Raw genomic sequence first — 15104 nt, 5'->3', positions numbered from 1 at the left:
CAACCGGACGAGTCTTGCAAGACATAAAATTTCGGTCGAATGGCTGAAGTCATCCTTGTTTTATCTCACGATATGGATTTGAATCTATGGAGCGTCGACAACTTCGCTTGTTTCAACCGGACGAGTCTTATTAACGGCCCACACCCATTTACTTTTGGATTGTGAAAAAACGGAATGAAAAACGTGCGGTGTTTCTTTCTTGGGAGTAAATAAGCTATTTGGGAAACTAAAAAGTGTTCTATCGGTACTGCATGAACTCTTTCATCGAGTAAGACTTGCGATTGAAAGAATTCCTTGACATGATACTATACTGATTCATTCACTTTCTGTGTCAGATTGTGCGCCATATGAACATCTTGTATTCAGTTTCAGTGTCGCAATTGGAAACGGTTAGCTGAAGTCTGTAAATTCCACTTGACGAAATTTATACAAAGCATATCAGTTTCGTCTTAAAGGAAGACTCAGCTGAAAACCAGCTAAATATCCAGTTTTTTTAATGCTTTTAGGCAGCTGAATGTGCTACACCAGTCTTCCTCATGTTTCAGTTGGTACGATATTCGAGATATATGAATAAACGAACTACACTGCTCATAAGGGTACTGAAAGTCACTCGATAGCCCACCAGCAGTTTTGACCTCTTTGGGTCTCATCAGGTAGGCTCAGTGAAAATACCAAGATAGTATTTAAGTGAGTGCATTTCGTGGGTTTCGTCCATTTTGGGTTCAAACAGAGCTGGAACGCGCTGATTGCATCTGCCCGGTAAACCCCAAGAATAGCAAAGCCGGTCGTGTGCATTATGAAAAAAACGACAGATTCAGCTAGGTATCAGGTTCCCATAAAAACTATATTGGTGTACAAATGAGAATAGTTGGCAAATTTGGTTTCAAGCGGAACATAAAGTTTACGTAAACTTGGGGGCTGCGTCTACTTGATGAGTCCTAAGATGGGCGAAACTGGTTGCGGGCTGTCGTAGAATTTTCAGCAACCTTATGGGTAGTTTATTACGTATATAGCATACGTTTATTTGACCAGTCTACATGCTAATGAATCAGCGCGTGTCACACTCGCGTTGTATTTCACATCTTTCGAGGCAGCGCATCGAACGAAAATTGGCGCCATTGTGTCACTGACGAAAGTTATTATTGTTTTTGGTGTATGAAGTCACATGATTTATAGAATGTGCATTCGCATCACTCTCAACCGAACGGTCCCTCTCATGCAACGTGGTAATATGTTTGTTTCCGTTGTGCTTTAATGACCCAAGTAAGACTAATGGTAAACAGAGTTATAACGACATTAGCAACCAAAGTTCCTGGCTGAGCGAGACTGACAGTTCACAGGTTTAGCCAGCGCAGATCTCAACTTATTTATGGTGAGGCGAAAATTAAGCTGACACTACAAGTTAGGAATGTGCTCACTGCCGTGGCTATTATCACCACAAATACCGGCCGAAGTAGCAATGTGAAAGGTGAAATCAAGTGTATGGCGTGGAACTGTCATGCACCTTGTATCCGAAACATATAGTAGCACGATGGTGATGAAAAAACTCACAGAGTGAAGTGAATAGTTTGCCGTGTGGACATGACTTTTGATTATTTTAACATTGGTCAGCAAAGAACCATTTCGTTATACGGAACATCTCTCGATCAACGGGAATAAAAATCTTCCGTTCTAGGAAACAGATGCTTCTACAAAACATTTCGTGGTGAATGGACGTTGCACCCTCGCAGTCATCACCATACCAGGATAAGTTATTCTGTTTATCAAACAGGGGCGTCAATGTGCCAACCCTGGAAAAATCCTGACCTAAAGCCCCTCGGGATAGGAACTGAACATTCCGTCATTCAGCCGAAAGTGGTTATTCAGCCCTGTGATTATTTCTCACTTTTTAGAGCTGCAGGCCACGTGAATTCACTGAGGAATATACTGGACAATTGTACTTGGATTCAAACTCAAAAAACCTATCCAGAGAAAGAATGAATCCTTAATTTGACCTTGCTCTTTCTGTAAAGGAGTTTAGTTAACATCCATACTTATATAACACACAGTGATTCAGTCTCAAAAGCCCCATTCATAATCCACTATGCTGGACTGGGTTGATTCTTGAGCAAGAACTTCCGAAATGGTTTCGTTAAGCAAAGATGCCGGAAAATTTCGGGCAGAGCAGTCTTAAACAAAACGAACCGAACTCATTCGTGACCCACGAATCGCCGGTAATTACAGTTTCGCCCCCCCCCATCCCCCCCCACGGTTAAAACTAACATCCCAGAGTTGTGGAAACTCGTTTCCATGAGGTAAAACATGGGTTAACCTGAAATCAACATGCAACAATATGGGGTAAGAAGTACACAGCACGACATTTGGTTTTTTGCCCTAGCAAATGTCTCCGGAGAACCACATCTATATTCTAAGCTGGTTAGGCGGACGGATGGAGAATAGGTACTCATATTCTAAGCCGGTTAGGCGGACGGATGGAGAATAGGTACTGCAGAGGGGTTTGCCAAATTCAAAGATTAATCCCCTCTGTGCATCCAACCCCCTTTTTAAAGAAATACCCAGAATGACATCTTCCCAAAGCATAAGTTTCACTCAGTGTGTCAGTAAATGATTTTCCATTCACAGAATAATTCATGTTAAAATAGATCGTTTCAAACCGTGAACTCACTGTTTTTCGCATATGTACCACAGGTTTTTCAACCGTCTCTCAGCGACCGCATTGGACGTACGTCAGGAGCGCATCGAAAAACACGTTTACACACACAGATCTCTGGATCAAGAAGCAACAAAACGTTGCTCGATACCAGATCGTATCTTGTCAAAACAATTAACTTCTGCTGTTTATCGGTACGTATGACTGTCCACTCCCCCTTGCAATTTGAGGATAAAATTACGGGGAAATAAAACGAGGCAGGGCTGAGCCACATGAATCCGAACACTTACATCACTGTATTTTAAATGATGTTCTACTATGCGATGTCACATGTCTACAGGGCTTCAAAATGAAGTAGTGTAGTTGTTGTCGATCATGTGGCTATTGGTCTGTTTGCCGAGCGTTGTGCATTGATGATGCCCCCACGATTGACGACGAAACGTCTGCAAGTAGATTATCAAGCTCAGCAAACAGATCAATAGCCACCTGATCTAAAAACAAACGAAACACCCAAGTCAAAGACGGTTCTGAGAAGGAAAACTTATAATATGCAAGTTATGTGCATCATTGTCACGTAGTATGTCGTATCCGTAGTTGTAGTAGCTGCCAATACTTTACATCCATCCGATAAGATCTCCCTCTTAAAGGTATTTTCCTTCCGGAGCAGTGTTCTTCAAGATTTTTTGGAGATCACTTTACCCAGATACAAAGCCGTTTGTTCATGGCTTTTGAGCAAAAGAAAACACATTCATAATTTACTTTGGCCAAGAATCAAGCTCAGACCACTTAGAAGCGTTTCTTCTCTTTTCAGCTCCGTAACCTAGCACAGTCGAAGAAAGCGCTCCAAAATACTCAATCTTTATCCTACAGCTGGTGACGCACGCATGATCCGAAATTTTTCGGGGAAAAATAGGTCAACAAAAAGTAAACAGACTGATCTACTGGTGCAGCAAACAATGCGGTAAAATCCACAAGAACGATCTTGTAGATAAGCAAATAGGGGGGAAACAGTGGTCAAACCCGGAGTTGCAATCTTTCATAGCAATCATCCATATAGAACTACGGCAACCAGGATTTCGGTTCGGCACTTGTGAATGGCGACAACTTTCCACTTCATTTGTGTAAAACTCAGCACCAGACTCGTCCAAACAGTGGTGTTGAGCGACACAGAAAGTTAGTCTACTACCGAATGTCCTTGTGTTTATACGAACGCACTGCGAAAAAGAAATTCGAAGTGCGCTCACTACGAGACAGGAAGCGGGGATTGAGACCCACTCCTGTCCCAGGTTGATTTTTAGCCTGCTGTCCGCAATAAATCAAACGGGTCCTGAACTCCTCAGGATTCAGGCTAACCCGACATTCTTTCCGGATTATTTGAATACTTTGGGCACCAAAAACCCATCCAATTAGTCTCGTCTGGAGCAGGTCTATCAGCTACTCTCTCCGTGCAAAAACTGCAGTGCCGTGGGACAAACTATCCACGGGATAATCTCAAGGGATGATACCGACTTCCACGTTCGGCGAATCCAGCCAATCGTCAGATTGTTGAAATTCCAACGCGGAACCTATTTAGAAAGAACACTTGAACCCAACTATACTCAAAGCCCCCCAAAACATTTTTATGCACCAACCTGAGCTGAACTGGTTGCAGAAGTCACGTAAATCCCGTTAAAATAACCGGAACTCTTAAAAAAAATAGCTCTATTTCTCTGAAACAAACACTCATGATAATCTCAGCAACTGCGCTGAGCTAGTTAACCGCTATCGGAACTCAAATTATGACTTCATCGCAACTTCAGTGCTAAAAATGACTCAAATCTAATCAAGCATTTTCAGAAGTCAAACCCGTTTTTATTACTTATAAGCTTCGGAAGGCAAATAAGTACTTGGGGACTGATTTCTATCAATCCAGCATATTAACAAATGACCTACCAAGTCATTCTGCTCTACGAATCACAGATGTAGAATTTATCAACAATGGAAACAAATGGCATGGATAAATAATGGAATAATAATATACAATATATATAATGATATAACAGTAGTAAACCGAAGAGATAATGGAAACAGATGGAAACTATCTGTGGCGCTGCGAGTATCACAAAAATTTAGGACAATTTTGGATTGGCTATCCTACGGACCGTAACAAGCCTGGATTCCTGTCAACTTCCACCCACAGGAGACTTCAGTGTCACTTCACTCCCACATCTATTACTTCGTGAGCGCGCCTTTAAGAGCCAATCGAATCAGATAATTGGCTGAACACCAGCTACAAAGTTCCAACACTTTACCTCCATTTATCTCACCCTTAGGAAAGAGATATTCACGGTGGAGGCGGTCATACACTCCACTTTACTTGGCCACAGTCTGCGAATTTGAGCAGTTCAACTTTCAGCGATTGTTCCGACTTTCGTATTAGAACAAAAAGCAGCTCGTCGGTGGTGCAGGATCTGTGGCGGTCATTTCGTTGTTCCTCCCACCAACTTCGCTTAATTTTGTCCGGTACTCCGTGCTCACTAGGTCATGCGACTCGTTTGTTGCGCAAGCGCACAAATCGTGTGACAAAACTCGGTCCTACTCAAAATTTAGACCGATAGAAAGCCCGTTTCCTTCGTGTGTGTGTGTCGGAACGATCCTATGTATTATACAAAGGTCATAGGGGATTATAGGAATACGCAACACAGTCACCACACACATACGCAAGCGCATGAGGCAGGAAGTCAGCCAAACCCCACAAGTCCGTTGACGATCACGGGACATGTGTGCCAGCTATACTGCAGAGAGCATACGAACTTTCATCCAGAACTCCCAAGAGTTGTTCGCAAACGACAAGTCCCCCTTTTTGACTTACTCCACTTTTCGTATTGCATGGTGCAACTTGTAGCTGTAACTTACTGTCACCTATAGCAAAAAGGGTCAGTAGTACATACACTTCTGAATTACATTATGAATATCATAATCAGTGCACTAATAGATCTGATACAGGCTAACGACTGGAACTGTATGTAAACATTGCAATGCATAGGCATGTTGATATCCCTTACATATCGTCTGGCACTCCCGATTGACCCCACGTCAAAGATGGAAGCCCACCGTACCCATACTGATCTAAAAAATGGTATCCAGTGCAGCACAAAAAGTGGATAACGAAAAGGGGACGATCTTGGAGACGATACAGACTATATATCAGCAAAGAATGACCAAATAAAACCTGTCTGCCTGTGGAGAGAAGAATCGCTCACGACTGTCCTGTCAGCAAGACTGGCTGACCACAATGTTCAAGACCCAGTACTGTGATGGACGTAAAACTGTCCTTATCACCAAACGGGGCAGACAGAGGTACCGGAACGACGTCAGACTCCAGTCTATCCATGTTACCCACCACGAGATACCGCACTGGCTTCCTACTGTCCCTTTCCTTCATACATGGCTACGCCTCTCATCGCCTGGCAGAATATTTACTGATGATATCAAGACTTGGAGAGGTACCTGGGTGACCTGCCTACAGTTCGTGGGTAGCCACTAGCCTTTCACTGATGGAAAATGCCACCTCCTTGAAGTTTTTGCCTTGGTCCTAGCGTTTACCAACCACTGGCAAATGCAAACGTCAATGAAGCCTCAAGCAACAAGGACTTGGAAGCTGCGCTTAATGTCTTTAGACTAACAATCGTGCGCAAAGGCGCATGTCGGGCCTTAGAGCTCTTCTATACGCTCTTCTTTACATAACATTACTCCCTGCGTCATTAAATCCAGGAGCGTTAGGCTAACCAAAAGACACAGTGAAGGACGGCTAAACTTGTCCGACTTACTCCCATACAGGAGAGTATACGGAGAGACCTTATGCTCACCCACTGAAACTAGAATACTAACACAATCGTTTCAACTGCCGTCGGAACCTCTACCTCTACCTCTTGGTCGACTCTTATCTCACTCAATTCAAAAGCCGCTTTCTCTCCACCTCTGACAACAACAAATCAACACACACTTATTGGTCCACTATTCACAACCACTTGGAAACTCTCTCACCCGACTACACCCGGCCAAATATCTACTACAATCTATGTGACTTCAGAGGTAAAGGCTTAAATGATACTGTCACTATATCATAAATCACACGATGTCGTCGTCGGTTTTTGTTCGATCTTTTGAATAGACTTGCAACACCCACTATTTGTGGCATCCGTGCATCTTTTTTGCAATTATCGGATGCCAAACTTACCTCACACAGCAGTGTAATACTCTGGCAATGGAGCACATTTTTCACCTATAGTGTTCAAGTCATACTCGTGAATAGCTCCACTAGCTATTGAGAGGTAAACAGCAGAATTGGGTTGGTGGATCCTGATTGTTGTTTGTGCTCTAAGCATTCCGAAATTATTCCCCTGAATCAGCTAGTTCCAAACCCAGCGACTTCATGTGTACGCAGAGCTTGTGTAGTGGCTCTTCAGCGTTCAAGATGACAAAGACCAGTCATACTAGTTTGGTTTCCTCATCCACATAACACCGATTGTTGCACCACATGAACCGTTAACTTGCTGGGTTGAATAATTTCGCACCATGTGAGTGCGTCAAGCTGTGCACCCCTGCAAGATGTGCTGACCGGACCTGCAACCATGGTAGTAGCTTGTGATGAATTCACGTTGCTGTCACATGGTCCGTTGGTGGGAGCTACAAATTGTTTTGAACCGTTAGAGTGCACACAACTCCAAGACGCTTGACATTTCGGCAAACTCAGTGATACTCTACAGGCGTCACTAATTTAAGGAGAGAAAACGAGAACCAGTGTAGCTCGAATATTCCTTGCTATCTATTCCGCAATATTAAATATACTTTTATGCCGAGTGGTTTTTGTGCAGTTACGCTGGATTACTGGAATTTAGTGATATGTGCTCCGTATGTAGCCCGAATATTCCTTGCTATCTATTCCGCAATGTTAAATATACTTTTATGCCGAGTGGCTTTTGTGCAGTTACGCTGAATTACTGGAATTTAGTGATATGTGCTCCGTCCTTGACATACATTCCACTTAACTAGATCGTCCATCAACTGTAAAGCCCAGTGCTCTGTATAAATAAAAGGTGGAAAGATAGTTTCTACGTCTGTAGTTCTGAAGGAAAACTGTACAGATAATAATCTAACTCACTTGACTAAATGTATGTTGGGCACAATTTGGAAATATTGAACGGTGGGTGGACTACGTTGTTCCACGTATTTCCCAACAAACTTGCTGACACGAAGCGAAGTCCTAAGAATCGAGAAAACGTACATCAAACCAGAATTTCTCACAGCATCCACCAATAGATTGCCGTTTGAGACTTTGCCCCGATAATTAGATTGTGTATTGCTTATCCTGCACTTACATGCGGTGGTGCCTTGGTGGAGAGATCATCAGGAGGGACCTGTTTTTGTTACCGTCATCAAATGATCCCTTCAAAGATGGAGGTTTGTATTCGGATGAACAAGGCGGTATAAAGATATAGTAGGACCTTCCAGTAATAAGGAGCAGTGCACGTTGCTTACCATCACTCAAAGGTGACGGAAAATTACAGTCCTGTTCGTGGACCCCTGAGAGCTCCACGATCCTCCATAGATGATCTCAAAAATGAACTGGGTAGAACAACAATTAGTTTCAAGATTCCTTAATCCTGTATCCACCACAGTCTCAGTCCAAACGTCCCGAATCAGTTTACCGAAAGTCACGAAGTGTTTGCAAGCCCACCGACTTCCCGATTCTGAAATTCTCTTCCTGTTTATGGTTCAAGCCACAACCAGCCGAGCGGCTCAACTACCAAAGAACCGTAAAACCTGCTCATCTGATAAACTCTTCCGGTTGACAAAACATGTAACAACACATTGCACAAATTGTACGTATTGTCGGATGTCACATTTGCATTCTGTGAACAGGGCTGATTCGTAAGGTGCATCAAGGCCTTCGAGGATCTTCCAGTCCACAAAGGTTACAAACTGCATAAACGAAACACTCAGTTGATTTATATTAAAACTGCTGAAGTTGAAGCTAAGAAGTTCGAATGCTTGACGAGTGGTAAAAACAAACGTTTCGGCTTTCAAAATTCTGGAATTCCACGCTTGTTTTGAAACATCTAGATGAGGGAACCAATGTGTGTTACGAAAAACTGCCGGTCTTCTGAGACAATATATTGCAGACATGTTAGAACAGCAGTATGAAATTTTCTCGTTATCACTACAGGAAGGTCTTGAAGCCGACAATCAATGATCTGTCAATGCAAGAACGATTTGCATTGAATGTTTATCCATGAGCACTTTGTTAATCATGTACGTCATGGTTTACCAAAGAAATATTCAGCGTTAGTAGGCTTTTGCTTGTTTAATTTCATTAGCGTTACAAAAAAACTGGGGTTCAATTCGCTGGCAGCCATTCAAAACAATTTGTAAGCAGGTGATGCAATGATTTGACAAAATCGATTCGCTCAGTGCCTTGTGATGTTGAAGGTCATTCTTCAGTGCGTCCACACTTGATAACACACACTGTTTACATAGCAAATGATGAAATTGAATTGACATATCAATCCTGTACTTTGTCATTTATCTATGGTGTGATTCGGAGGTGGGCCGCAATTCACATTCACATCATTCTCGTTTGAACAGTTCTTCTCAAATCCTGGTGCAATCATTCTGGCGAATCCACACCAAGTAGGGAAACGGATCAAATTTCGCTCATACCAGAGCTCAGAAGCAGCGTATTGTCGGCCATGTCGGGATTTGAATTCCGGACATGTGAGGTGGACGTGTTAACTCTATTCTATCAGTTCAGCCTGAACGGATCTCTATTATCATATATGAGCAGACGAACGTGTTCATATTCTAGTTGATCGGCTTGTCCATTGCCTCAGATGACAACCCAGTAACTGTCCTGATTGTGTCAATCGACTGCCCCGCCTGTCTAGACTTTCCACTCGGACAGCTCCAAGGACGCTTGAAACCTTCTGGACAATGTTTGAATGACTATAGGCGCCCACGGGATTCGTGGGGTGCTCGATGGAACACTGGTCGAATGCACAATACTGAACTAGCCGGATAAGCTAAACAGTTTCATCTGTAGCACCACTGGGTATGCGCACAGTTGAACTCTGGTCCTGTACCGTCCTTACTGGCAGCTTTTCAAACCCTCCTGAACCCGCAACACGTCCAAAATGGTAACGTGATGTGCATTCGGTTGGTTAGGCGCGTAAGGTGGTCTGCTTCTGAATTCACCAATTTATCTGAATTGGCTGAAACGTGTTTTTTACATCCAGAAATGAGAATCTCAAATACAGGTAGTATGGACGAAAAGACGTGGCTGGAGATGAACTAGAAGTGCCAATTTCCTGATTAGCAGACGGGTGCTTAACTGACTGGGTACAAAGAACGGTCATTCTCCACCAGAGTTAGGAACCTGAATCTCATAGCTAGTCCCCCTAACCACTGTCCAATGCATTGAGAGTTGTTATTAGTTCATATTCTACGTTGACAATCGATAGGCGGTTTGATCCGATGCACTTTTCTTAACGCATTCCTGAAAATGTGCAGCTACTATGCTCACAAGTTCAATCAGTTAAGGGGGATAGGATAAATGTGGTTTTGGCTCTGAATATGGATTCAGATTGCCCAGACTGGAGTTCTTCTCGTATCTTAGACACATTCGTGCTTTTTCTTACCAGGATCATTCACAACGATAATAAGTGTTCTCGATCTCTGCTGACATATTTAAGTGTACATTTAATGTGTACATGATATTTCAGACACATCAACGCCCGTCTATAGTACAGGTGGATTTTTGCCAGTTCGTCAGTGAAACGTTCATCCGACAACCAACATTACCGAAACAATAATATCTCACTTGGCTCTAGTTTCTTCCCTTGCTATACTAAGACATTCCTCTAGGAATGGTCTTGAGGAGTAAACTATTTAATGGTTTTAGAATGGGCCGATCAAACTAAACCCGCCCAAAAACCAACTGAGTAGAGTCCCAAATTCATATCCAGTCCGTCAGCTGTCGCTTCATCTCTGACCTTCGCGCTGCTCATCCAGATATGGTAGTATATTTGGAAAATTCCAACAAACAACTCAAAACCGATGCTGTGTAGGCTTCCTTACACTTTGCCCAAATATGTCTTTTAGCGAGAGGGACAGAGTTAAAGACGAGGTTCTTCAGTTGATAATTGGATACTTGGGATTTTTTAGTGCAGATTTCGTTTAATAAATCAAGTCAGTCAATGCAGAGAAGCCTGGGGGCGCTGTAAAGCTGTTTTAGGCTTACTGGGAATAATCATCAGCAAGACAGTCACGAATCTGCGAGAGATTCGGACTTACATCCCCTCGGCTGGTAAATGAGGACTAAACCGTTCGGCCACGAGCGCCTGAACAGCGGCGTAACTAACTCGCAATCAGACTGTAGCGCCACTCTCATTGTTCTAGATACTCGTGAGATACGCACTGCTGATGAACCCCAGCAAGGATATAACGGCTGTACAGTGATTCTCGGCTTTTCGGCATACACTGACTAGTTTTACAGGACGAAATCTATATTTAGTGGTTTTTATATCTGAGGCGGAGAATGTACCCTTGAACGTCAACTGTGGTGTACGGGAATGAAATAGGGTTAGTTGGAATAGTTGGTGGGATAAAAAGTAATTAGTCAACATATAGGAATAAGTGCCGAAAAATCAGAATCCACGAAATATTCGGGCGGGTTCGACGGGCTAAATAAAGTAACCTTAAACTCTGCTGAGCCTGGGTGAAAACATTTGCTATATCTGTGCAAGAAACTTGACCGACAAATTAAAACTTAGCTCGTAAGCTTTGAATACCTTATAATATCTTGTAGATGCCGCTTCACAATCATATTGACAGCAGATAACACATTAAAATGTCTTTACTAGTTTTCTGTGTGTAAAAAATGCTGTTCACGCAGAACAAGACACCTCACAAGTTTTGGCTTGTTCGCCTGAGTGCGCTCATCAAGATGGAGCATTGTCAAGTAACTAGTTACCACACTCATATCTAATTTGTTCTGGAAACGTCGCCAAAACATGTGTGTGTGCTGTACAGGTGTACAAACAGTAGGCGATGCTTCAGCCTGTGCTGTCAGGACTATAATGATACTATAGGCGCCAGCATAATTGCTAATGGCAGGATGACGTTAGCAAGCAAGGTTCACTGTAATTTTTAATGCTGACAAACAAACACGCTAATACACTCTCACATCTGCCTGCCCAATAGGAGGATGCCACCACATAGAGTTACTCTGGTGGTTGATCGATTTCGAACGGCCGAACCAAAACATGTTTGGGTTTCTGGTGGGGTCAGTCAGACTTTAGTTAACCTTACCACTTCTAGCGTCCGCCCTCAGCAACCTTTTGGTTGGATGGCTTCAAACCAAGCTTATCGGTCAAAAGTTGTTCAGGCAGAGAAAGAGAGTGCACGGTTGGTGATCTTTATGATGGTCTGTTGAATGGGTCCCAAGTCTCATCGTAGTGCTATTGAAGAAGCGAACAGACCGAAATGCAGGTCGATTTTGGTGAGTATTGCAGCATACCTAGGAAACACATCAATTTTTAATGAAGCACATAAAGATGTGACGGGGTACCTAGGTGAAATGCTTTCAAAAATGCACGCCCATTATTCGGCAAGGCAAAAGCTGGTTAGAATAACGGAGCATTTGGGTAACACCACTGAACTTTGAGCCGAACTGGGTAATATATTACCCCACAAATGTGCACAAGAGCTTAAAACACTGTTGACGTCACGACAGCCCAGAAAACAAGTTTCGGTTCCCGGAGCGCTCTCAACTTTGAGAAGGGACGTTATTCCATTGCACAGGCGATGAGACGAGTGACGCGAAAGCGAGTGATTTTAGATGACTGTAGGCTTAATCCAGTGTTTCCTAACTTGCTAACACAACTACGATCTGAACGTTAGACTAACACTTAGTTGCTGGCGTTATGATTTTATCAGTGTCCCGGTTTACTGATGCTTGTACAAGAGCAAGCCAACAAGAACTCTGCGCACTCCTCTGAATTCATAAAAGGCTAATTTTTACTTCAAATTAGTCAGTAGGTCACGATATTCGATGTTTGATAAGATACTACTTTAATGCACACCAGCCGCGGTGGAATGAAAAGACAGGCTCTGAAAGTTCTCCCAGTTCATACCGTTAATATCCATGTAAACTGCTACCCCGAGTCTTCTAGATGGTCAGTTTGTGACGCAACCTGATAACATGGTCCGAATTCCACACTCTGTTCAATAGGAGTCAGAAAAGCAATTGTGGGAGAAACCTTGTACCAATCTAACCGCCCTCACCGACTGTCGTATATGTAACACGATTAACGAACAGGGGCACTAAATTCAATTCCTAAAGGAAACTCAAGATCTAGCTCAAGCCTTTTGGGGCGCCTGCTGGTTTTACAATGTGAACGACTTTGTTTCAGGATAAAATTTGAATTCTCTGTATCACGAAGGTCAGCGTCCTGAAAGCAACCATTGAATGCCCGGAACCTACGGAGACTCACAGATCCGCTAGGTGTTGACCAGACAGACAACGCCCCCTCAATATGCAGCGCGTCACAGCCTTGCATCAAACCCAGACAGCTCGAGTCAGCGTTGATCAAAGTCAGACAACGCCTCCGCAATATGCAGCACGTCTCTGCCTCGTACCAAAGCCAGACCGCGTGCGTCAGCATTGGACCGAGTTCAGAGTGTCCTTCCAATAAAAAGCTTGAGGCCGCTGTACTCTTCGCACTCGCACGCGCTCGCGCTTTCGTAGTCACTTTTTTGGAATATAGCTATTGTGTTCCCTTCCGTGAGTCTTTTCTCTCCGACACTAGGCATTGGAGCGGGTCAGCAGCAGATACCACAGACCGGCGAATCAGCAGATATAACACTCTGCTTGGGATTATACTTGAAGTTCATCAATTGCTTATGATACCAGCATTCACAATAAGTCATGTTTCTGCAGAACGTCCTCGTCTGAAGAAAAAGTTCATTCCGGATCATGTGCTTCCTAGGTTTTGGGACTGGGTGACAATAAGGTACTTCACGTCTTTGGCGCAAGTGGATAGCCACAGCGCCCGTGGTGTTTGTATGAACTGTGTATGGGCACATCGCGGGTACATTCTGAATGCAACAATTTCAACTACTAGTGAAAGTCGTGCATTAGGGAACAAATCTGGGCCACGGACAGCTGGGGTTACTATGATAGACATTCAGTAACAGCTGAAACAACTGTTATTCGCTCACCAATACCCCACTGAATGTGACCAAACAAACAGCGAAATTTACGTCTTATCTTTCTATCCATTGCTGGTAGTCATTTGAAAATGCATATTCCGACACCGAAAGCAGTAGCCACACAGTAAGTCTGGTAGCATACAAAAAGGGCTAGTTCGATCCTGGTACGGCGCAGTAGTAAGGCTTGCTCGCAATGAAGATTTTTCAGGAGAAAGTATAGCCTGGAGGACAAACAAGTGATAAATTTTGCTCCAACTTAGTAATACGTGCTACCCTATTATTTATCCGTTGAAGCTTAAGATCGCGATTATTATGCGGCACATTAACCATAGAACTTACACTTACGGGCTGAATTTATCCAACGGTCTGCAACGAATAAATAGGGTGTAGGTCCGATTGGACATGATGAGGACTTGTGAGGTGAACAGAGAAGACGAATTAGATAGAGCTACCTCAACTCAGTGAGTAATCAGCCAAAATATCACCAAAAGTGCCGATCCGTTGAAGAGATCATAGACCAGACCGGAATATGCAGTATTGGCTCAAATAAGTGATCCTTATTTAAATAAGGTAGTTGCCGCCTCATACCGCAACAGGTTTTGTTGGCCATGAAAAGCGGGTCACGTTTTTCCGTGAATTTACTAGGATGGTCCAATACGAACATGCCGTGGATGAGTAGCAACGACGCTGTTTGTGTAGCACAAATAAATTCACTATCATGAACTTAGAGCCACGCAAGAGGAAACAGGGGACCTGTTTCTCCTCTCCATTCCATTTCGACAAAAGAACAGCTTTAGAAATATCATTTCTTCCATCCCAAAGGGTGTATCTGTAGGACTGTATCTGTGAAGGTCACGTGAACAAAAGCCGTCTTCCACCCCTTGAACACAAGGGCCTTAATTATGCAGAAGTCTAACTATTAAACGGGAAAAGCTCAAGCGTCATAATACGGTACTTCGATCATTTTGAAGTCGTTGGTTTTCTGACACGCCATGCACATCATTACCCACACCTTCGCTCTTTCCGCTTGTAAGGTAAGAACACGTATTGCAGTCGTTGGAATTCCTTAGTTTTTTTAGCAAGCTTAGGAGATTGATACGGTCTGGGATATCCTTCCAGTTTATTTAAATCCCAATGGACAACACACACGCAAATCCTTCATTCCACCTGTCCTAGCTTTTCTCAATTCTCGGGCGATTTTTCA

Source organism: Opisthorchis viverrini, assembly GCF_000715545.1.
Source record: "Opisthorchis viverrini unplaced genomic scaffold opera_v5_13, whole genome shotgun sequence".
Lineage (NCBI taxonomy): Eukaryota > Metazoa > Platyhelminthes > Trematoda > Opisthorchiida > Opisthorchiidae > Opisthorchis > Opisthorchis viverrini.
The sequence above is the reverse complement of the archived record's forward strand: the minus strand, read 5'-3'. Positions refer to the sequence as shown.